Genomic DNA, 15,994 nt, shown 5'->3' on the forward strand with positions numbered 1-15,994 from the left:
CTTGTATTGTTTGGGTTTGGTGTTTTTTTTAGAATTGTAATGAGTAGGTAATATGTACTGTGCATATTTATAAAAATATTTCATGTTATTTCAATTCTAACGGAGTTTATCTGTAAGTATACCGTATTTTATTAATTTTTACCATATTCTCCGGCTATCTCGGATTTTCGATAACCCGGATCGGTCGTGGTCCCGATTAATCCGAGTTATCGAGGTTCCACTGTACTTTACCCTTGACCGAAATTCATATTTTTTGACATACCTCGTATAATATTGAGATAATTTATTATCTGATGATTGAATCTTAGGTTTTGGGGCATGCAGAACTTTTTATAAAGAAAAACTTTTTTTCGTGAAATTAATAATAAAAAAGTTTCCCATATGTTTCCAACTTAGTAGACATGCTGTATATTATGGTATAGCTCTCCATGAGTGCCAAGTTTTAAACTTAACTGATAACAACTAATGGATACCCTTTTATCCAAAATTTTATGAAAATTTTGAATGGTCATATTGGTATTAATTCCACAACCCCTTCCTATAACAATAGGCCCATTGTTGGATGTTATTGCAGTAATTCTACTGGAAATACTTACTAAAATTGTATGTATCTGCATCACTTAGGAGTCTACCCAAAAAGCTATTACTACTCTCTACTCTAAACCATCATTAATACATCTTGTATACATAATAGGATTTTTTTCAGAATCAGATATTTTATTAAGATTTACTTAACATGCCCTATAATATGTGCCAGGCACTTAACAGTCTATTAGGAGCAATACCCATTACATTTGACGAGACATTGTAAAAGGTGTCGCTTATGCCTGATATGAAAACATTTGACTATACATATAATACCAACACAGACATGTATTTAAAAAAATTGGTAAATTAAAGTAGGTATCTTTTCTATTTGAAAATAAGAAAGCAGTACAAAATCCATTCCCAAATTCATCTTTTACTAATACTGTCATAAGTTGAAAGTCATAGGGATTGAGCCCATGAGTTCCATCAATTGCGATAAAGGATTTACCAAACTTAATTAACATTTCCTTTTGGCACAGTATTAAGGAAAATAAGACAAAAATCATAAATGTTAAATTCAGAATGAATATCCATTAGTATGTCATGTTGTTTGTAAAATAATATTGGACATGAGTCTGTAAGCATTCAATCCAAAAATAAACACGTTGCATCATCATTGTACATATACCCGTCTTTCAAATCAATGCCATAAGAGAGTTTAATGTTTCTGATATCTTTTCTTGTAAGTAAATTAATTCTTTTTAATTCGCCTCCTATGCTATTATGCTATCCTGAACAGTCTGAAGTTTACTAAAAAAGTAAAATATAGGTATAGGAGAATCAAACACACTATGTAGTTTGAAATTGTAAACTGTAGTAAATATTCATGAGTAATATTTAAAAAGTGGTTTAGTGGTAACATTCTTGTTTTAAATTATATTGTGTACATCTACGGCGGAAAGGCAGGACCTCATAACTGAAAAATTTGTATAAAATGAGTTACTTCGGTTTTCGCTTTAGAATAAGTGTATCAGCACCTATTAAACAGCTTTTAGAGCTGGGAAAGCCTTTTGGAAGCCTTCCGGAAACTTTCCCAGCTGTAATAGCTGCAGATACACTTATTCTAAAGCGAAAACTGAAGTAACTCATGTTATAAAATTTTTTCAGTTACGAAGTCCTGCCTTTCCGCAGTTGATATGCAAATATTTTACTTACATTTTTGAAGAAAGTCTCAAAATAAACTTTGAAGAAATATTTATCTGATTTTGGTATTTATGTAAGTGCTCTATATTATCCTCATGCCCGTAATGTGTTTTAAAATAGTTTCAATATTTTTAGATACTATTATTCGACTAGTACAACAAATAAACATTTTGCAGGATCCTTGGGATTTTAAAGCTCTTTCTCTATCTTGTTTTGTAAAATAATTTTTTGAGGATCACATACATATACACTCATAATAAGATGTTTCATGTTCTTGTACTCTTTTCTCTTCCTGTGCCATCCATACAGTGCAAATCTAAAAAAAAAACATAACAGGTGATTACATGGGCAGTTATACTACTTACAGCTTACTTTGTAATTGTATCTAATCTATTATCTAGTATTACTCTATTAGTATCGACCTACATAAAACTATCTTTGAAATCTAAATTTTTGATATCAACATCAACCTTAATAGTTACTTAAAAGTTACACGTACCTACCTAAAAGTTTTTGAATTGCAATTTTATCAACTGGAAAAGACTGCAACATAATGAGTTTTAAATTATGACACAGCACAATATTTATTGTTTCAATTTACATGTAAATAAAATAATAATAATCCTAATCACTTGTAAAAGTAAGGTTAAGATTTTTGACTTGAGAAAACAGAACTGTCAAATTTAAAACCAAACTGCTATACAATTTTAAAATTCCCGCTAAAAGGAATCTGGCAACATTGCCGTCGTTTGCTGGACATTTAATCTCTCCCTTTTCTCAGAGGCTTCCTTCAGTGCGTCTCAGTTTTTCGGTTTCTTTCTAAAGCATTAAGTTGGAAGTGAGAGAAACAAAGGTACGTCCGTGATTATACTCATAATATTTATTCTATTTGTTGATAGATGGCGCTATAATAAAAAAAATATATAAGTATTATCAATACGACTATATTCTGTACAATTTTTACGACTATAACAATCAAACAAGATACTTTTATAAATGAAATAAACACGATTGATTTGTTTTTATACGAAATTGCATATAAAATTACAATTGTGACAACTGCCTCTCTGTAGAGAATGATTCTCTACATTCTTAAAATCATATATGACGTCAAAATGATGCCACACTCAAAAACTACTGAGAAGAACTTTAGATTTTTGATATGTAATAGGTAAATTATTTTTTCCGATTACAGCGCCATCTATCAACAACTAGAATAAATATTATAAATGTGTATAATCACGGACGGTGTACACCTTTTCTTCTGTCACTTGTGACGCACTGAAAAAAGCTTCTGAAATGCACCATATCTACAATTGCATGATGCTGCAATAGATGTTTGAGTAGAATTATTCCTGATGAGAGTTGAATAAAAATACTAGATTTGTTGTAAAAGATTTATTTTAAAATACCCTTAATAAGGATCACATTAAGACAAAACGTTTTCGGAATTAAGAAATCTATCATCAGTGTTCTGATGGATGGATATGATGGATCTCTTAATCCGAAAACGTTTTGTCTTAATGTGGCCCTTATTTGGGGTATTTTAAAATATACCTTTTACAACAAATCTAGTACTTTTGTGATTTATGGTATACAGCCAGCTACACGAAGTTTATTTTTCTCGTGGATTTTGTAAGTTGAATATCTCGAACCACATGTAGAACAATCATTGTGGAGCTCGAATTGAAAATAAAAATGCAATCAGTACTTTCATTTCAACGTCTTTCTCTACGCAATGAGTGTAAACGGTAAAGTGTAGATGTATTTTCGGGATAAAAGGTTATCTCTAATATAATCTAATAGCTTACGGTGAGTTTGGCTTTGAGGTTCACCCAATTTGCTATTGAAGGGAAGTCTCCTGACTTCTTTTTGCTTCGTATAGAGGTGGTTACAAGCGTATTCAGGCAAGTTATGGTTTTCATGTCAGTTTGAGCTACCGCAACTGTTTTTGATGAGATTTGAAGAACTCGAAACACGCGTGTAGAGCCATGTTGAAGCTATGAAGGTGAAAATGGATTTTTCTACTTTCATTTAAATGTCTTTTCTCTACTTACAAAGTGCAGAATCATATATGGTGAGAAACCATGTCAAATTGTTTATCCAAACATTCGAGGACATAATTAAAAAAATTGGAGTGGAAAACTGTGGTATTAATATAAAACGGCTGTAGCTAATACCTAAACTACTTGAATGATAACGAATAATACAATGCTAACGAATCAAGAAAAACATGTTTCGCCGGGTGATAATATCAATTTGACAGTTGACTTACTTAGTCTCGATTTTGTAAGTACTTATAGTCCACAGTACATCGTCCTTTTTTGAAAGTGATCACAAAAGTCTTAAAAACGGTTTTAATTGCCAGTCTACCACTTGTTGCCCTACCACAGTGTAGGTTGCCCCACGCCTAAACCTGTGTAGCTCTAGCGCGGTTAGGTTTTGTTATTGCAAAACTATAATTTTTAATTTTAATCAAAAGGTTATGCGTTTGAATAAAATAAATTATATTTGTCGGACAAAAAAGAGGGCGCGATCGTTTTGTCCGACATCCGCAAGATGTCACACTAGAGCGATGCAAATTTGTTACTACAAAACACTTAATTTTCAATTGAAAGTATTGATAATTATTTACTACAGTGAAGCAAATAATTCAAAAATCAAGAGAATACAACAGAGAAATGCACCTAATATGATTTCAGAAGCGCTTTTGATACAATAAATCGGAAGAAAATGATGGAGAAACTAGAGAATCTTGGAATCCCAGAAAAATTAAGACATATGCTAACAGTGAGCCTAAAGAATACCACAGCAAAGATCAATTTTAACGGAACAAGTTCTAAAGAGAGATTTTAAAAAAAGGTGTGAAACAAAGTGACTCTATCTCACCGACAATATTTAACCTGATATTGGATGTACATAATAGTAAAGAGGACAAACCTTACAAAAAAAAAAACATTATTACAGATCAACTTCAACTAGTAGCATATGCAGATGATCTAGTCATCATAGCGAAGACGAAGATGACTCTTATAAAAGCTGTTGAGAAATTACATAAGAAAGCGAAAAGAATAGGGCTAAAAATAAACCAGCAAAAAACAAAATACAGGACGATACAACAACTCAGGAATATCTAATAACACAGAACCATAAATTTGAAACTGTATCCACCTTTAGCTACTTGGGAGTAACAATAGGGAAAACCAGAAAAGAGAGACCAGATGACAGACTTCTGAAAAACAACAATGGAATGAATAGAAATCTGCTGAAAAGCACGACTTTAAGTAGGAGAACAAAGATGAACCTATATAATACCTTAATACGACCTGTTGTTACATATGGGATGAAATCAACGATGATTAACAAGACAGAGGAAGATAGCCTTCTGAAATTTGAAAGAAAAATTACGAGAACAATTTTCTTCTTCTTCTTTACGTGCCATCTCCGCGACGAAGGTTGACAATCGTCATTGCTATTCTAACTTTTGACACTACAGCCTGAAATAGTTCAGTTGAGCTGCATCCAAGCCATTCTCTGAGATTTCTTAGCCAGGACATTTTCCTTCTACCTATGCTGCGTCTTCCTTGAATTTTTTCCTGCGTTATTAATTTTAGAAGTTTGTGTCTGCCACCACGTGTTATATAAATAAATAAATACTTTATTTTCTTTTAGAGAAACAAAGTCTGTATAGAATTATATGACCCAAGTATTGCAGTTATCTTATTTTGATGAAATTCAGTATCTCCTTGATGTTCTCTATTCTTCTTAGTACTTCTTCATTGATTATTTTGTCTGTCCAGGAAATTCTCAGCATTTTTCGATATGCCCACATTTCAAATGCTTCCAATCTATTGATACATTATTTATTAAGGGTCCATGTCTCCACACAATACAAAAGAACAGAAAATACATAACACTTTAGTACACGTTTTCTAAGATTTAGGCTGAGGTCTCTACTACATATAATAATATTTGTTTCATATTAGTGAATGCACTTCTAGCCTTTTCTATTCTAATTATGTAACACGAGAGAATGAAAACAAATGCCGAAATTAAAGAAAGACTAAAGAAATAGAATATAGTCAGATACATAAATACTTAGAATGGATAGGACATACAGTGCCAGATTTACCACTAGGCCGACTAGGTCTCGGCCTAGGGCCGCAAGCAAAAGGGGGCTGCAACGTTTTGTAAAAAAACTTTTTTGATAAAAAATGTTTTACTAATTGAATTAAAATCAGAAAACAATTTTTCAAATTAGAGAATGGTATTCTACTAAACACGTGGTACGATATTTTACAAGGTTTTGACAAGAGTAGCCAAACATTTGAAAAAACTGCTACAGACTTGAATGTGCCTTTCAACATACAAATCTCTAAAGGAGTACGCATTGAGTCTGGGAGATGGACCCACTGAACCCCACTTTAATTGCAAAGAAGACTTAAAGATTAATACATTCAATGTTATAATTGACAGGCTTTACTCAGAATTAAATGAAGGTCCCGAAGTTTATTTCAGTCTTAATGAAGAATTTGGATTTTTAAACAACTTATCGTCAATTTCCAATGAAAAAATCAGGGGAAAAGTTTCTATTTTGGCTAAAAACTATCGAATCGACATGGATGGTGACTTTGGAGAAGAGTTTGTAAAGTTCAAAGGCTTTGTTGAAGGTATATTTGATGAAGAAAGAGAACCTCATGATAACAAGATTACCAAGCCTCCGAGGAATACACTTTTGGAGTATCTGAAACTCATTCATGAAAAACAGTTAACAACATTATTTCCGAATATGGACACGGTTTTGCGCATTCTACTATGCATGATGACACTAATGCATCTGGAGAAATATCATTAGGCATATTGAAAAGAATCAAAAACTATATACTTGAGGAACTCGACTCCTGACGAAGTTTCTAGATTGTCTAGTTCGGCTAGTTTTGTTTCAAATGCTGAGAGCTTTTTCAAGTCTTAGACTTTAACGATTTGATTAAAGATTTTGCAGCCAAAAAAGCTGGAAAAGTGACTGTTTGAGTTTAGATATGAGATTTATTATGAGTATGGAGTGGAGTGAGTGTTAATGTTAATCACTAGTCCAACTTTCCAAATATCCCAACTATCCCAATCCAAATTAAGAACATGAGAGTATAAGAGAATAATGTGAAAATCGAACGATCTAGAAGTTTATTTGTTGTATTCTTAATAGTTTTATTTTTCAGTACCGTAGCCGTAGCCTATTACTAGTACAGTTCATATTATTTTGCTTGTTTTCTTATTTATAATGTCTTTTCAACTCGTCTTTTTTTTAGTCTTTTGTGGTCATCTGTACTTTTCCCTCCGAATGAAACAAATGATATTAATTTTTACAATAATGATTTTGATATTAATTTAAAATATAATAATTTTAGCAATATTAATACTGTTGTTCTGAAGCTATTTCCTTGTGGCATTTTTATAATTAAGTATTTTCGATGGGAAATAAGCCACAATTTTACCAAAAAAATGAATTTATTAACGTTTCGACGACCAAGTCAGGTGTCGTTGTCAAAATACAAAATAATACTTATAATACAAAATAATATTAATAATTTTACAAATAACTGCTGTTTGATAACATTTTGAATTATACATATAATATTTTCTATCTTCTTCTTACGGTACCTTCTCCATTACTGAAGGTTGGCTATAACTACAGCAAATTGCTCTCTATCTTGAGCGGTTCTTAGTATCAAATGTGTGTCCATGCCTGTCCAGTCTCTTACGTTATTCAGTCAGAAGCATTTTTTTCTTCCTGAACCTCTTCTTCCTTCCACTTTCCCTTCCTTTACGAGACGTAAAAAGTTATATCTTTTTCCTCTATAAATATGTCCTAGATAACTTGTTTTTCTGTTTTTTACAACATTTAGTCCTCTCTCAGTCCCCATTCTTCTCAGCACATCTACCCCGTTGTTGGTCACATGCTCTATCCAAGAGATCTTGAGAATCCTACGAAAAACCCACATCTCGAAGGCTTCTATAATTATAGCCTCTTCAGCCCCAAGAAAAAAGTTTTTATTATTTTAACAATATTTTCTATTTTCTCTCCTCATTTGTGAAAACAATAAACGAAAATCTATAAAAACTATAAAAAAATTATTTGACAAACATAATATGACATGTCCAGCATAATGGACATCAGGACTTAGCTTTCATATAATTTAAGTATGAAACTGAAAAAACATTCTGGTTCAGAAGAAATACACATATACATTTTGCATTCTGTACCAAAGAATCTCGTCTTCTTACTGGCTTTTTTTACATCTATAGGTGGTAACTGGAAAACTGTAGAACTTTTTACAGGAATTATGGTCACCTCATCTTCAGATGTCTCCGGTTTTCTTGAAATAGACGCACTAGCTTGTCTCCCACTTGCAGGCTTACCACCTAGAGCTAGTGACCTTCCAACATACAGCTTAAATTCCTGTAAATACATTTCCTTTGATCATTATCGCTATCTTCACTGACGAAAAAATCGTTATCTGTCAAAATAGCCTCCAATGCACTTTCCATCAATATCCTTTTACTATCTGTAACTAAACTTAAAAAATGTGAGTATGGTAACATATTTGGCTAATAAGTCCCAATGTCCAAAATGCTGGACAAAAAGTTTAGAGGACCGTTAACGTGTCCAGTTGTAATTATTTTCAAATATATATTTACCACAAACACGTCCAATCATCAAGTAACATACAGTAAAAACAATCAATACTTTTAAGTACAGAAAAACACTACAACTTACTGTATTTTTGTGGAGCCGCCATCATAACTTAAAAAGTTTCACCACATGTAACAACAAACTACCGAGCACGACCAAGAATTTTTCAAATGAGTAAATTTGACTGATAAATAGGAAGTCCAATATGCTGCAATATAGGACGCAACAATGCCCAACCCGAATAGTAACCGTGTAATAAATTAGTAAAGATTGTCCAGCTGGCTGGACCTATGGACTGAGGAGGATAGAAATCTTTCTATACATTTTCTTTTCAGAAACTTCTATAAATATATAAATTGTTGTTTGAGCCGTTTTTGGATTTTAGCCGTAAATCAAGATTATTTAATTAGTGAATATAACATTTCAACCTATTTATGTACCGTATTCAAATAGAACGTTAGTGGCATTTCTATTCATGTATGTTATGCTTTCTATGTTGTACCAATTTTAAAAAGTAAAATTAAAATAAAGGTTATGTATTAATATGAAATGTGCTTTATGCTTTAATTACATAATCGTGAAGTTCTCGGGGGCCGCTCGGGGTGATTTGGCCTAGGGTCGCAAGTACCCTAAATCCGGCACTGAGGACATATACAGAAGCGCCCACAATCAGATATGTTGAGAATGATAACTAACTGTACATCTCTTTGAACCAGGCGTAGAGGAAGACCCAGAAGAGGATAGCTAGATGATGTAGAAGAAGACATGAGAGCAATGAATGTGAAAGACTGAAAAGTTCAGTACAAGTACAGGAAGAAATGGGAAGCAGCAAGGGCACATAGTAACCTATAACTTACAGAGGAGTAATCCACCTCATCCGAGAATAGGATTTTGAATACCATGGCGTCAGCCCCTAGGGAGATTGTAATGCTTAATAAATGAATGAAATTTGCATACCAATTGAAGATACTACTCGTAGTCAGTTTACTACTCTTCCTTATTCATTAATTATATACACAGTAAGTACTAGAGCGGTCCGATAAGTACTTAGCCTTCAAAAGGAAAACAAAAATTTTGGAAAGGTGGCGATTTATACCTGGCCTTAGTCTTCTTTTAGCTCGATTTACTGAACCCAGCAATGCTGTACCTGCTTTAAACAGTCTGAAAAATACTTTTTCTCGATTCTGTAAAGTAGGCTTTCGTGGCGGTGATGAACTTTTTATTCGACTTAAATTTCTGCCCGGCGAGTGACTTTTTCAAGTTTGGAAACAAAAGGAAGTCATACTGGCCTAAATCTGGAGAATACGTTGGACAAAATAGCAGTTTGTAGCCAAATTCGACCAATTTGGCCATGGCGATGGCGAAGATCTGAGCCGAAGCGTTGTAATGGTGGAAGAGAATTTTTTTCTTCCCCAATTGGGGCTGTTTTTTTCTAAAATTCGGGGATATAGATCACTCCTTGTAAATCCCAGAAAATGGTGGTCATCGCCTTTCCGACCGATTGGACAGTGTTCTCCCACTTCGGAGAACGTCCGCGGGGTAACGTCCACTATATCGACTGTTCCTTGGACTGGGTTTATACCAGTGAAATCATGTTTCGTCAACGATTATGAAACAACGTAGAAAATCATTTGTATTACGCTTAATCAGCATCATATACTGCTCTGAATTGGTCTCATGGTTACGTATATTGTTCGAAGTTCAAAAATGCGGTAGCCATCGCGCGGACACCGTTTTTTGCACAAAATTTCATACAGAATGTGACCAACGAGATCATTTGAGATGTCTACTGTCTCAGCTATCTCACGCACCTTGAGTCGGCGGTCTACCAATACGAGATCGTGAATTTCTTTCACGTTATCCTCAGTGGTAGCCGTTTTCGGGACACCTGGTAGTGACTTATCAAAGACCGACGTGCCACCACCTTGAAACATGTTAAACCATTTTTTGACGGTTTCGAAGAGTAGAGTCACCAATTGATATTGCTCTTTTTTCAATTTTCTAAAATCCCCAAACACGCCGGCTTACACACGCAATCAAAACAAAACTAAAAGACCGATTTGGTTAATATTTTGACATAGGCCGTCTACAAGAATGCATCATAATCCATCAGCAGGTATTGTGCAAAAATGTTTTATAAGTAGACAACGTCATTTCAAATATAACTAATATTGTTAATTTTATTCGTTCAATAGGATTAAGTTATCGTGCATTCAAACCATTTTTGAAAGAGTTAGAAACAGAACATGCTGATGTCTTATACTACAATCGACAATCATATTCGATGGTTAATAGACCAATCAAGTTAGTAAAAAATAAGCCGTTTTTCGACATAATTGAAAAGACGAGGTTTGACAGTTGAAATGTGTAGTATGAGATATTACAAAAGGGCTACCATCTTGGGATTCATAAATTTTTTAGTTGAACAATTTTTAAATAAACAATCAAAACGTCAAACTTAGTTTTGTGCACATAACTTAAATACTTGTTTATTTAGAGTTTTGACGTTTACACGTAACTTTTTTAGAGTAAAAAGATACATCGAATGAGATACGCTAAATGAAAATCGGTTAATAAGCAAAAAAGTTATTGCAAAACAGACACAAAATCATTGTTTTTTAATATTGTTAATAACAATTTTATTGTTTATTAGAATATGTTTAAATATACCTAAACTTAAGGGCATTATGGTGTTTAAATGGTGTGCAAAAAATGGTCCAGATCTGTTTAATAGTTTTCGCAAAATTGAATTTGTTTATAAATTTTTTTGAAAAACGAGCTAATTTCTGAGGCTGGTCCAGTTAATATAGCTGAATGTATCTCAATAATCCGGAGCTCATTTCCTTCGTTAAGATGTATACTAACAGCCTATGAAAAAAAAAAGTAAAAAAAATTACATATACTTACACAAAATTATTTGTTAATAAATAGCAGTTTTTAAGCTTATAAACAATTACAATAATTTCGTAGAAATTAGATCAAATTAAATGGCAATAAGAAATACGGAAAGCTGGTTAAAATACACAACTTGTAAAAAAAATTTTAGGTCGTACGACCCTTGGAGTCTGAGATAGCCCCTTTTTTTGAAAAAATCACTGTTACGTTAATTAACAACACTAAGATCTGAAATTAACCAATATTTTATAAGAAAAGTCAAAGTTTTTAACAAAGTTTTTAGCAAGAAAAAATGTTAAAAATTGTTTAAACAGTAGTGTTATAAACAAAAAGTATTTTGCGTTCCGACTAAAGTAAAAAATAGCGGGCGTAGTCGACTGACTGAATAGTGGGCGCGGTTGGCGACCGGCAGCAACTCCTAAAATTACGTTATACCGACCACAAAAATCAACTTTAAAGTGAATAACAAATTTTCGTCATTCCTTATGTTTTCGAGGTCTCCGAATCCGAATATGGAGTTTATTTTTTCTAGAATTAGTGGAACATGTTCAAAAATCAAATTTTATGCCAAAATGCGATAAATCAATTTTGATGATTTTTCAATTTTACCTCACTGTATTTTTGGTCGCTGTAAATATTTCCGTTTGAAAATTTTACTGTGTTATCTTTGAAGCATTTATATAACAATGAGATTTGTCCAAAATAATTAAACACATTAAAAGAGAAGTTGTTAATTTTTAAACATTTTGTCGTCAGATTTCGTTAGTTTCATGCTTACTTAAAGAAGTTGAGTGACAAACTTTTAAGTTTATAATTTTAACTAACATAGAAATAAAATATAATTCATGAAGAAGTTTTCCAAAAAAATTTAATTTAAAATATGCAGTAGGAAAAATGTTATGTGACTTTATAGACGAGCGGCACACTGGCACACCCCAAAAAAGCTTATTTCTCGAGATACTGATACTAATTTTGGTAATACTTTATATTTTTGATGGTGCTGAAAACGAAAATTAGGGTTGTTTTGAAAAAATGTCCCTTTTTTTGAAAAAATCACTTTTACGTTAATTAACAACACTAAGATCTGAAATTAACCAATATTTTATAAGAAAAGTCAAAGTTTTTAAGAAAGTTTTTAGCAAGAAAAAATGTTAAAAATTGTTAAAACGGTAGTGTTATAAACAAAAAGTATTTTGCGTTGCGACTAAAGTAAAAAAAAATAATGGGCGTAGCCGAATGAGAATAAATTCGCGGACTACCATTCGCTAGCGCTAGACCGTTGCAGCCCATTTTTAACATTGACAGTATACCGGATTTGAAGCTTAATATTATATTTATATATTTTGGTAGAAACTTGCATTTTGTGAATATTATTATCTTGCACATTTATTTAGTAAAATTTTATTTTAAATAAATAAATTTAAAAAATGACAATAAAAAGGCCGCTTAAAAAAGGTTTATACATCCCAGTAGCTGCTTTGTTTTGGATAATTTTGCAATGAAAATAAGATAAACATTATTATTTTAATTACGTATTTTTTATGGGAAATAAGCCACAATTTTACTAAAAAATGAATTTATTAACGTTTCGAAGCCCAAATCGGGTTTCGTTGTCAAAATACAAAATAATATTTTCTCTCGTGATTTACTATGGAATCTCTAACGCGAGAATTTTACTGTCATCGTTGCATTTGGTTGTCTTTTTAAAGACAGATTACATGCTATGATTTTTTTGCGACGGATATTCTTGAGTTGGGATTGATTTCATGTAATCGAATGAACTATCTTTTAGTAAAGTCGTCCCAGGAACGCAACTCATAAATATTGGCGATATCATTTTAAAGTCTTCTACTTTAAAATGTATAATATACGTCTGAATTGCCAATATAAATGAGTCAGATTAAATAAATTATTAGAAGAATTTTTTTACTTAGCAACAACATGTTTGTTTTATTTTAATAGTATTTTGTATTTTGACAACGAAACCCGATTTGGGCTTCGAAACGTTCAATAGTATTTTGTATTTTGACAACGAAACCCGATTTGGGCTTCGAAACGTTAATAAATTCATTTTTTAGTAAAATTGTGGCTTATTTCCCATAAAAAATACGTAATTATAAAAATGCCACAAGGAAATAGCTTCAGAACAATATTATTTTAATGTGGTACCATAGATAAAAAAAATAGTAAACTTGGTACAGTAGACCCGATTGGTAGGTATAGGCCATTTTTTATTCTCTATTTTGAATCCGTGTGCAGTCCAGGCTGTATCGTCGACCCCGTTAGGTAAATTATTCCGATTCTTATTTTTTGCACAAACTTACTAAAAAAAAAGTTCCTTATAACAAATCCAAAGGGTACCAAGAGCTACCGCGGCCGGAAAATTGTTTAAACAATTTTTTCATTAGTTTTATGTTAACTTATAAAAGTTGGGTGACAAACTGTTTAGTTTATAATTTTAATCAACGCAGCATTAAAACATAGGTCCTGAAGAAGTTTTCTGGAAATTTCAAGTCAAAATATGCAACAGAAAAAAAGTTACGCGACCTTATAGGCGAGTGGTACTCCCCAAAAAAAACGCTCATTTCTCGAGATATCAATCACACTGTGGTGAATGGCTAATTTTGGTCTTATTTTATGTTTTTGATGGTGCTGAAAACGAAAATGAGTTTTATTTTGAATTTTAGATGGGGAAACATTGTCAAAATCGAAATTTTACCCTAAAAATAAAAAAAATGAAATCACGTTTTTCTTAAAATTAAAAGTTACACCAACTTTTTTCTATAAAACATTTTGTTCTCTGTACTCTAGATTTTAACATAAAATTAATTGAACAGCTAAATTTCTGATTTTGTCACTCAACTTTTGCGATTAAACTTTGCAATTCAAGAATCTGCACCTTTTACTTCAAACAATTTATACCTTTCTTTGAAGCAAGACAGAAATATTGAAGCAGGTCCCATTGTCTTCAGAATGGTAAGAAATATATACTATAAAAATTTCAGAAAAAAATATTACAATGGAACTGAGTTGTAGCAAGTTAAACGCAAAAAACGTGATTTTTATTTTTAGGGTAAAGTTGCGATTTTGATAATGTTCCCCCACGTAAAATTCAAAACAACCCTAATTTTCGTTTTCAGCACCATCAAAAATATAAAGTACCTATTACCAAAATTAGTATCAGTATCTCGAGAAATAAGCTTTTTTGGGGTGCGCCAGTGTGCCGCTCGTCTATAAAGTCACATAACATTTTTCCTATTGCATATTTTAAATTAAATTTTTTTGGAAAACTTCTTCATAAATTATATTTTATTTCTGTGTTAGTTAAAATTATAAACTAAAAAGTTTGTCACTCAACTTTTTTAAGTAAGCATGAAACTAACGAAATCTGACGACAAAATGTTTAAAAATTAACAACTTCTCTTTTAATGTGTTTAATCATTTTGGACAAATTTCATTGTTATATAAATGCTTCAAAGATAACACAGTAAAATTTTCAAAAGGAAATATTTACAGCGACCAAAAATACAGTGAGTTAAAATTGAAAAATCATCAAAATTGATTTATCGCATTTTGGCATAAAATTTGATTTTTGAACATGTTCCACTAATTCTAGAAAAAAATAAACTCCATATTCGGATTCGGAGACCTCGAAAACATAAGGAATGATGAAAATTTGTTATTCACTTTAAAGTTGATTTTTGTGGTCGGTATAACGTAATTTTAGGAGTTGCTGCCGGTCGCCAACCGCGCCCACTATTCAGTCAGTCGACTACGCCCGCTATTTTTTACTTTAGTCGGAACGCAAAATACTTTTTGTTTATAACACTACTGTTTAAACAATTTTTAACATTTTTTCTTGCTAAAAACTTTGTTAAAAACTTTGACTTTTCTTATAAAATATTGGTTAATTTCAGATCTTAGTGTTGTTAATTAACGTAACAGTGATTTTTTCAAAAAAAGGGGCTATCTCAGACCCCAAGGCTCGTACGACCTAAATTTTTTTTTTACAGGTTGTGTATTTTAACCATCTTTCCGTATTTTTATTGCCATTTAATTTGATCTAATTTCTACGAAATTATTGTAATTGTTTATAAGCTTAAAAACTGCTATTTATTAACAAATAATTTTGTGTACGTATATGTAATTTTTGTTCACTTTTTTTTTCATACGCTGTTAGTATACATTTTAACGAAGGAAATGAGCCCCGGATTATTGAGATACATTCAGCCATATTAACTGGACCAGCCTCAGAAATTAGCTCGTTTTTCAAAAAATTTTATAAACAAATTCAATTTTGCGAAAACTATTTAACAGATCTGGACCATTTTTTGCACACCATTCAAGCACCATAATGCCCTCAATTTTAGTTATATTAAAACATATTCTAATAAACAATAAAATTGTTATAAACAATATTCCAAAACAGTGATTTTGTCTTCCGTTTTGCAATAAATTTTTTGTTTATTAACCGATTTTTATTTAGCGTATCTCATTCGATGTATCTTTTTTTTCTGAAAAAGTTATCTGTGGACGTCAAATTTCTAAATGAACAAGTTTTTAAGTTATGAGCAAAAAACTAAGTTTGACGTTTCGATTGTTTATTTAAAAAATGTTCCACTAAAAAATTGATGCATCCCAAGATGGTAGTCTTTTTGTAATATCTCATACTACACA

At 31.9% G+C, this 15,994-nt stretch overlaps 1 long non-coding RNA gene across 1 annotated transcript; it reads right to left on the minus strand.

Moving 5' to 3' along the window:
• Positions 1–784: 784 nt before the first annotated feature.
• Positions 785–2,418, minus strand: LOC126879827 (uncharacterized). The gene is made up of 3 exons (XR_007696298.1): positions 2,235–2,418; positions 1,744–2,047; positions 785–1,338 (listed from the first exon to the last, which is right to left on the minus strand). It is a non-coding gene; the product is annotated as an uncharacterized LOC126879827 (long non-coding RNA).
• Between the last annotated feature and the right edge of the window lie 13,576 nt (positions 2,419–15,994).

The sequence above is a fragment of the Diabrotica virgifera genome, chromosome 2 (assembly GCF_917563875.1).
Source record: "Diabrotica virgifera virgifera chromosome 2, PGI_DIABVI_V3a".
NCBI classification, from domain to species: Eukaryota; Metazoa; Arthropoda; class Insecta; order Coleoptera; family Chrysomelidae; genus Diabrotica; species Diabrotica virgifera.